Raw genomic sequence first — 10,406 nt, 5'->3', positions numbered from 1 at the left:
TATTCTTCCCAGGCCTTCTTGAACACACCCTCGTACCTGGGAACACTTTCATATGGAACGGTTATGAAATACTATGGCTGATGTAGTTCTGATAAGAAGCTGTAGCAATATTTATAAACTGCTGAGCTCTATAGATAGCAATACCCTTGGTAACAGGAAATGGGACATGGTTGCTTCACCTGTGCAATTAGTGAAGCAAGTCTCTGCATGTTCATATGCTCTTATACAACATGAACTTGATAAAAAGACCCTATTGGCATTTGGGCTCATCAAAATGCCATGGGGATAGTAAAGTATCAGAAAGCACTGGGCAAAACTAAAGAGCTTAGAATGCACTGCCTTCTTACAGTAAAATTCTCTAATGCCTGTACTGCTGTGTAAATAATTACAGCACTGAAAATGCTTAACTGTTGATGTGAATGGTATACACTGTTCTCAAGTTGGAATTGCTTTTTGCATCCATACAGAAAGGTTTTAATTTTCTAAAATGCCTGTCAAACTAAGGAGCTCTGTGAATGCTGGGCCTCTGCCTACAATCAAAACCAAATAAAGCAAAAGAAATGAAAAATCATTGAGAGAAATTAAAACCTTAGACACAGCATCTTGCGTCAAAGTTTTGCTCATGTCCCTCAGCAAACAGGTGTCATTTACTTTTTCCCAAGCACTGAGTTAAATTGCTTATATATAGTATTTTCCCAGCTCCCTCTCCCCTAAATTCCAGATCCAAGGAATTTAGTCTGATTGGAATCAAAATCCATGGTATCAGTGGCCATAAACTTCAGATGAATGTGGTCAGGTTTTGTTTAATCATTACCAAATTTCACACCATTTGAATTCATGTGATCTGACAGTGAGTCAAATTAACTTTTTTCCTAAGAGTTAAGATTTCAAAACAAGTTGCACAAATATGATTGTTTTACTTTTAAGAAGTTTTGTCAGAAATCTACTGTGTATATAGAAGGGGAAGGCAATGGAGAGTTAGCACTAGAATTTCACTGACCATCTGCTGGGGCGGGGCAGGAGGGTGCTTATCACACAGTGGAAGAGCGAGATGGGGCCAAAATTTGGTAAGTTTCTAAAATCTTTAAAGGTATGACTCTAAAGACACAGAGACCACATAATTGTAGGGTTCATAGTTAATATTTGTAATGGGGAAAAGCTTCTGTAAGATTACATCAAGTGTGATCTTGGTGCTGGAAAACCACTGCCCTGACAACATGAATAGAAACAAAACCCTACTTGTCTCTGAACTGGCTGCAAATAACTACTGCATTTTAGTCCTGCCTTAGTTGAGCAAAAAGGAGGTTTTTCTAGATCTCATATACCTAAAAATACAGAATAAAAATTTTGAGAAGTCACGTAAGGGGATATAAGTTGGAAGAAAAAGTTGGGAAAACATGTTGAACCTTGGGAAAGGAGTAAGAGGTTTATTTTCTCCCCTGCGTATTGCTGATGGCATGGTTGGCACTGTGTGCATTATAATCACAGCCATTAGAGATACACAAGTGTTGCTGCAGATATTCTCAGTAAAGTTCTTAGCTAGTAATGACTTCTACTAGTGTTGCTCTTCATTACGTATCAGCAGAAATGTATTATTCTGTGGACCAAACATTCCTGCACATTGCTGTGCCAGCTGGCCTCTAATTCATTTCAGTGAGAAATCCAACTTGCAAAACATGATTAGGGTGTCTCTCTTTGGTAAGCTGCACACACAGTGCTTATTGCAAGCTAGACACATGTGGGCTTTGACAGAGTGCCACAAAACCACACAGCACATGAGTATGTTTCCAAATACTCTTGCCACCTATTTTTCTGTACTACATTCTTAGAACATATTCTGGTGACTGTCAATGTTTATGAAGGCCTGCACATCTCTGACTTGATCCCCTTTTTCTGTTGCTGACCCAGGCTGTATTATTTCATTCTTTTTTCATTTGTTTGGTTTGGGATTTTTAAAATAATAACCTCAGCTTTTTGTTTTACTTTACCACAATACAATTTCATCCTTTTTTTTGTTATGGGGTCCCTCTTCTCAGATATGTGAGATCTTTTCTCCTTTACAGCAGATTTAAAGCAAAAGTGGTTGTAAAAGGAAAACTGCTTTATCTATCCAGCAGAGAATTTTTTTCTATGCAGGCACTTCAGAAGACAGAGTGTTCTCTGAGCCACAGACCTCCTTAGAAACCTTCTTTGCGGGAAACAAATGGGATGGTGAAGAAGCTGGATGAAGCTGCATGTGCTGAGAAGGGTTTAAGCAGGTATGTAGCCTGTAGAAACACGCCAGAAGTCTTTCTGGACTTCAACTAGTCCTCCAGGACTAAGTACCTGAAGAGCTTACAGCTACCATGATCTTCTTTTTGCCTGGCCTACATCTATAGTAGACAATCTCAAACCTGTATTTTAAGTATGACTTACCATGTACTTCATTTTACTGTCATTTGTATCAGTAAGGCTGCAGTGCCTTAATAGCTCTCTTTAGAAGTCAATGGTCTGAAAAGACATGTCAAGTAGGTAGTAAGAGAGATGAAGTTAGACTGAAATGAAGAAATTACTCATAAAACAAAGTTTAGACAGTGTAGGCTCCTGACTACTGAACACACAGAGAGCACAAAGCAACATTTTAGGATCAAGTTAGTGAGTAGTGAGAGCGCAAGAATCTATGTGCTGTGTCAGTAAATGCACATATAAGGTTCTAAAAGTGAGCATTGGAGCAAGGGAAGTGCTTGGGCAGCAGGGTCACTGAGAAGACATAGGTCTTGAGGTTCTCCAGCCTCTGAAGATCAAGAGCAATCTTTGAACATCTGGCTCTTCATTTCTATATCACTGTTCCAGGCATTTACATCAAACACAGCAACTAAATTATGCCAAGTCTCTTAGAGACTTTTGGAGTACTCATTCTCATATTTTAAAGTAGGCCTTACCTTCCCTCTTACTTCAAGCTCATTTCAGCCCATTTCTCCAGGAACAGATCTCCTTCAGCTGTATAATGGGAGTGGTCTTCTGAAGGGAGAGAAAGACAGGCAAATTCAGGGCAGAGTGTCCACGACAGGTGTGGGGCAGCACAGCCAGGGTGCAGGGCAGAAGAAAGCCCTTTGAAGTCAGATGGGCACTCTCCTCTTACACCCCTGTGTGAAAGGATGACGTTCATAAAAAAGAGAATTACAGATTCACAGATTCAATTAGAGGAAGTGCATAGCACACAAAAATGTGGAAAGTATTCAGGGAGGATTTACTTTGCTCAGGAACATCGTGATATTAAGTGTATTGAAGCCAAAAGTTGAATCCATAGACAGTAATCTCTATATAGCAAAAAATGTGTGGCATTTGCAGTATCAATGTCACCTCTCATATTACCTTTCTGCTTTGGAGATGTTCTTATGGGGCTGTTTGCCACCGAATATGAGCCCAGTTCTTGGGTGGAAAGGGTTTTTAACACGTTGTTTCCTTTGTGGTTCCAAAGAGGATGCAACGTGTCTCTGAATCTTTGTACAAAAGACAAATCTGGTGCTTTACACTAAGAAAGCTGGATATTACAACAAATTCCCATTCAGAAAAAAAATGGGTCGATTAGAAAAATAAGAGAAGCACAGCAAGCTTTGGGACTAAAGGGGGAAAGTGTTTGAGATATTAATATCGGAAAATAATAGTAGTATTCAGATACTAAACAAAGAAACAATGTACTAGAATAAAATTATTCTTCATAATTTATTTATTCTTCTTTAGTGTCTTGAAAAACAAGCCTCAATTCATTGGAGCTGGAAGATTGGAACCACTCTAATGTTACCAAATTTCTTAGAAAGGATAAGAAAGAAAGAAAGATTCTCTTTCAATGAAAACATTTCACAAGACACTTCAGTAACCTTCAGAATCAGAAAGCAGCCCAAGACTGTTGTAACAAATACTTAGTATTTTTTATGTCCTGAAGCCATTTTTTGCTGTTTACAAGCTCTGTAAAGTTGCTGAGGATCATTTCACTGTTCTACCAATGCATCCACTGAAACTGCCTTTACTTTTAAGTTGATAACAAATAGAAGATCTTGGTAATGTGCCCAATGAAAAGGGACACAGAGGTTACTTTCTTAAGGAGAGCATGATTTAAAACTAAGCCCTAATTTAGAGGCATCTTAGAAAGTGATTTTGTACCGTACATAGAAAAATAATTTTGTAATTTTTGAGTAATTTGTATTACTGGGTACATGGCAACTACTTGCATTCTTATTTGCCAAAATTATCACAACAAAGTTGATTCAGCTACTGGGCTTAAATATGTGCTTTATGCTGTAGTGTTTTATATTTGTTCCATTGCTCTAGAGAAACAATGAATTGGATTTCTATATAAGAAATGAATATCTTTATACTCCACAGTATTACAATTAAGTATTTTAGCTGTAATCTCAATTTCCCTTATTTTTTGCCCCATCTTTGTTTATTGCCTTTGTAGAATAATGACTAAAATCTGACAGGAAACTGCCTGAGGAACAGTCTGGTGTCTTTGTAGTACCACAGAGTATGCAACATACTTAGAGCAGAAGTGAAATGAAATTATACTGAAAAAATCTAGAAGATTTGCATGTAAGTACCCATGATTTTATCACAGTAAACATTTAAAAATCCCATTAATTGGAAATTGTAGCATTGGGAATGATTTTCCTAGCTCTCAGAAGTGTGGGTAAAAATATAAATGTTGGTATTCACTGTGTCAAAGGAAATAATCTTTAGCAAAAATTTTACTTCATAAGTATAGATAAAGTAGGAAAAGATAAATATAAATTAATTTGGCATGATCAGATGTGAAACACCATATATTTTAGCTACCACAGTATGATTCAAGAGAGCAAAAATTGGATTTGTTCTGTTTCAGTCTTTGCAAAAGGGCAGGCACTGAGGTTTCTTTAAAACTTCAGAACATTTCTTGGACAAATAATGAAAATTTCAATTATTTCTTGGACATAAAGCATGGACTTAGTTTAATATCTAGAAGTAAGTCTTTTTAATGTTGGGCCAGGCTTTAGGCTGGTATAGGTGAATATAGTTCCATTGCAGTCAGGGTTAAATACCAGGATACCAAAAAAAGCATCCTGAGCTGCATTTTGGAGAGCATTGCCAGCAGGTTGAGGCAGGTGACCCTGCCCCTCTACTCAGCCCTGGTGCAGCCTCACCTGGAATGCCATGCCCAGTTCTGGGCTCCTCAGTACAAGAGAGACATGGAACTCCTGGAGAAGGTCCAGCAGAGGACTATGAAGGTGATTAAGGGACTGGAGCATCCCTCTTGTGAGGAAAGGCTGAGATATTTGGGTGTGTTCAGCCTCAAGAAGAGATGACTGAGAGGGGGCCCCATCAAGTATTTGAAGGGAAGGTGTTAAGAAGCTGGATCTAGGTCCTTCTTGGTGGTGCCAAGCAGCAGGACAAGGGGTGGTGGGAATAAATGAGGGATATGAGGAAGGATTTCTTTACTGTGTGGGTGATCTTGCATTGCAACACGTTGCTCAGAGAGGTTGTGGAGTCTTCCCCACTGGACATTTTCAAGAACCATCTGGACATAATCATATGCCATGTGCTTTGTATGACCCTGCTTGAGCAGGGAGCTTGGAACAAATGACCCTTCCAACCTGACGCATTCTGTGATTGTGTGAACTGTCAGTGCATTGCATCAGTGTGGAGTCAGCTTTGGGACACCAATTAGGACAGTTGCTGACATGTTGCTTACTCTTTTGCTTTAGCAATACTTTGTCATGGGCTACATATTTAATGCATAATAGCATGTATGAACATATATTACCAACCCATCCACCCCTTAATCCAAGTGCTGATATCTGTCCTTTAAATAAGAGGTTATTTACTAATGTGGTAAAACATAGTGAACTAGTGTATTTTGCATTTCTCAGAATAAGACAAATGCTGTGGGAGTATTCACAATAATAATTTAACATTCCTTAATGTTAAATTAACATTCCTTAATGCTTTGTCTGTCACATAATTTTCACATTTCCTTGATATTTAACTGTCTCCAAGCAAGGTAGAATACCTGTAGGCAAAGGTACAGAAGAATACTTGAGACTACTTTTGCTGAAGCCTTAACTCTAATACAGCTACAACCTTTAAGTACTTAAGTGTAGACTTGTACCACTGTGCGAAACTCTGCCCCTAGGACTCCAGTGGTCTGTGCTCTCATCCCTTTCATTTTCCCTAAAGTTTCTCAAAGAGGTTGCATTCAGACCTTGTGTGATATGCTTGCTCCCCGTGAAAGGTCTGACACTTGCTCCTTATTCCCTAGGGATGGAGAGAAGCACTGCAGTCAATATATCACAGTTTCTTTGGGCACACAGCCCCCTAACCAAAGAGTAATTTGCCTTGTAAATGTCTGGATCAGCCAGAGAAGTTTTTTTCCTAGCCTTTGGAAAAGCTGATTATTTCATGCCAAGCATAGCTGTATTGCCCAATAAGAGTTTGTTTATCAGCCCCACTCTCACAAGTAGCTAACTGTGAAAAGACTCAGTGGTGAATAATTCCTGCTGGAAATAGTCTGGAGTTTCTTTCAAAGCCACACCTGTTCATGTGATACAGGCCTCTTAGCTGAGCTGCCCTGCGCTCTCATGGCATTGAGAAACAGAATGTCACAGCCCAATGAAAAGCGAGGTAAGGCCATATTGGGCACACAAACACATATGCAAGCAAGGAAATGGCTTTAGACTGCCGAGAAACATTGCCCATTTAACCATATCTAATGTACTCTCTCTCACACACAAAACATTTGGTGCCTGAGTAGTATTTCTATTTGCTTGAGAGGGAAAAAGAATGAAAGAGCAAAGGACAGGTTACTAGGATAGGAAGTATAAAATATTTCTGATTCAACTGTGATGAAGCCAGCTGAAAACAAAACGCCTACTGGTTTTCACAATTGTCCAGGACCTTATGGTTGCGATACACAGAAACAGAATTTTCCATATTCAAACTTACAAAAATTACATGCCTGAAAAGAACGTTTAATTGTAATAAAAACCAGAACAAGTCACAAAGAAATGGGTGAGAATTATATATTCTTGTAATAGTCCCTTGGAGTCCATGGAGGATGCAGGAATTTGTAGACTCTTGCTTCCTACTTATCAAAATCAACTGTCACACCTTACACTGACACCATGGGTTTGGAATATGTGATGCAATGCAACAATGGCTCATGATGACGAGCATGCAGAATTAACCTGTTCCCTGTATTACAGCTGATCCACCCAGTTATGACTCATTGGTAAAGGACTGAACTTTTTGTCCTGAGGCAGAAGGGCACAGCAGCTGTGTCTCCCAGACACAGTGCCAATGCTTTCATGACAACTTCAAGTGCACTCAAGATAAGACTGATCCAAGAGCAGGGTTTTTGTACCGCAGTGATTTTTGGCACAACAGACAATTAGAAGGCTTGCAGACAAACAAGACAGATCAAAAACCCCATGGCTTTCACTTTCGCTCTCTGGGCTGAGGTCTCAAACTTAAATGAAACTGGGGCAAATTACCCAATCATTTGTTTGTTCACTTTTGTCAGTATCTGAAACAGATCACACTCCTGAACAAGGTTGTCCTGCTTTAATGGAAAGTTGGGAGGAAATCTGGGGTGAAATTTTGATGGATACTGCAGCTGTTCCCACTGTTTCATCCTTGATGTCCAGATTGATATCACTAACCTCAACACAAAAACAACAAACTGCTTATACTTCTGTTCCTGGCAAGACTCTGCTCTTACAAATGTGCGCAAGGCTGAAGACAGACACTGGTGGTTGCTAAGACCAGTTGATTCCAGAAGTAGGTGAGTTGATATTCCATTTCAGGGCCATCCTTTAGGAGAGCATTCTACCATTTATCCACACCAAATCACGATAATTCCGATCCGTTCATCTTTATATAACAGTCACTCTCTGGGTCAACATGAAAACCAAACTGAACAGAACTCCTGAGTAAAACAGAAGTCACTACCTGAAAAGACCATGATGGTAAGAGCTCTAGTAAGCCTTTATCTCTTCTACTTCTGAGCAGTCCCCAGCATGAAACTAGTTCATACAACACCTAATAACTTTGTATTTGCAACAAACTAAAACAGCTTCTGCTTAGAGAAAGGAAAATGTACATAGAATTTATTAATTCACTATTTAAAAAATAGAGTTCTTTTTTCAGAGCTGACTCCATTGTAATAAATCAAAATTCAGCCTTGTCTCTCACCTGTTGTGCACCTGATTATAAGAATATTCCTTTGCAAAGAAATTTGGAAGAACATTAAACAGTAGTGCTTTTGTAATGGGCTTAAATAGTAACTGAAACTTGATCATTTCCTCAGCAGTTTTCCTCATATTTTGAAGGAATAAGTCCTGTCAAGGACAATGTAACAGCACAGCTAAGGATGATGATCTTTCCTTTGCAAAGAACAGGAAAATGCTATGGAAATACTGAATGTTTTTAGAAATAGAAACCAGATAGCATCCTTTATCTAGAGAGAAACTTTGGTTATCTAGAGAGAAACTGAAAACTCAGGTTTCAAACTGTGCCTGTCTAGAGTCAATGTATGTGAGTCTTCTGCGCCACTTAACAGCTGCTTCACTGTGAAAGTGGTAATTAAATAACCACAGCAGAAACACAAATGACCAACAACACAGGAAACTTGGCAGATTGCTTCTAACTGGATGCATATCCCTGTGCAAGAGTCTGTAACTGCTGTGGAAAATCAGCAAAGGTCAGAAGAGATGATCCCTGTGAGCTGGGTAAGGAACGTCCGAGGCACCAATCGCAAACACTCTGCATGAAGGACTGCACTGTTTCAGCTGGTCTCTTCTCACCAAACCCTGTGCACCTCCCAGACGTGCAGGAGTAGCCACTGAAGTCGTGACCTATCAGCCCAGTCCAGCACACAACTGTGAAAAATGGCTCTGCTACTGCAAGTCCTGAGCAAAACAGTTCTTTTGTTCTGGAAAAAAACACTGCTCTGTTTGAAATAGCAGGTCTGGTCTATGCTATAAACACCTAACACAATTTGGAACAGCAGAGCTTCTCAGGTACAGGGGCCTTTTACTTGCAACTGCTTTAAAGAAATGCATTTTCTTTAAAGGAAATACAGCTTTTGCATGTATTAGACATGGTAAATAAGAGTTGTTCCCAAAAAAGAATTGGGAAGACTTGCCTAATGTGGTTGTGAAATATATTTGCACAGAGGCTTCTATCATATTCCTGTGACCTCTAGTATTGAGCTTAGTTTCACAGAATAAAGGAATTGGAATATCAGAAAGCATTGTGGTAAGATGGAGGAGCAGCAATAACAGCTACATGAGCAACTCGAATAATTAATATCTGATTGAAATATTGTGTTAACAACTATTTAGAAACAACTATTTATAAACCACTTCAGGAACTGCGTTTAAAATAGTTTTTTAAAACAATATTTTTAAAATGCCAGACAAACTTTCCTCTTGACAATTTTAGCTGTGTATTTCTGTCTTTAGGTTACACTATCCTCAGGTTCTTTCAGCAGCACCCAGGCAGAAATTGAAGAAGTCAAGATGTCCCTTTCAAACAGTGCTATGAAACTGTGACTCTTTGTGATGAGAACCAACTACGTGGCTAGAACAGATGTCTCAGTGCATTCTGGCTACTTACACATAACCTTTCTGTCCATCTTCAGTCTGTACCTCCGCTCATATTGCGGGAAACTAAATGCAAATACTCACAGATATCAGAAAGCAGATCCCAGCACTCCATAAATGAGTGCAGAGTGATTCCTGGATGCTTGACAATTCTGTAGTGGCTGGGAAAGATTCAAATACAAATCATATCTTCGCAGCCATTTGGAAAAGAGGCATTCCTTAGGGATGCCTCTGATGAAGCTAATGGTGTATGCTGTAATTGCAGCCCTTGAGACATGAGTAGGAAACCCTGTGAGATATCTTGGACTGTATTCAATCACAAGTTATCTTGTCCTCAGTGTGGTAATGACTTGAGAATTGCTGGGCACTCAGCTTCAAGGCGGGGCTGATCCTAATTTCTAAGACAAATGTCTTTCTAAAGCACTTATTCCCTCCACCCTCTAAGCTTTGATAAGTAATGACCAAAACATCTTTACAATTCTGCTCACCTGTCTGGCCAAGGCAATTTTACTTACAGGCAGTCATGACTGTAGTAGTGAGAAAGGACTAGGAGCTTTCCAGCTGCTCCTGGATCTGCTTTGACTGAGCTCAGGAACCAGCTCCTACCCTAGCCACCATTTTTGTACCATAGGGCCATAGTGTTTGGGCCCAGGAGTTTCTTAAGGACTAATCTCTGTGTCAGTATCCACAGAACAATTTAAATTTATTATTTCTGTCTATATGTACTCTTGGAGTATTGTCGGAGTCCCAGTTGTCGGTTTCTCTGGATCTGCATTGGAGGCACTTGAG

Source organism: Fringilla coelebs (assembly GCF_963513975.1).
Source record: "Fringilla coelebs genome assembly, chromosome: Z".
Lineage (NCBI taxonomy): Eukaryota > Metazoa > Chordata > Aves > Passeriformes > Fringillidae > Fringilla > Fringilla coelebs.
The sequence above is the reverse complement of the archived record's forward strand: the minus strand, read 5'-3'. Positions refer to the sequence as shown.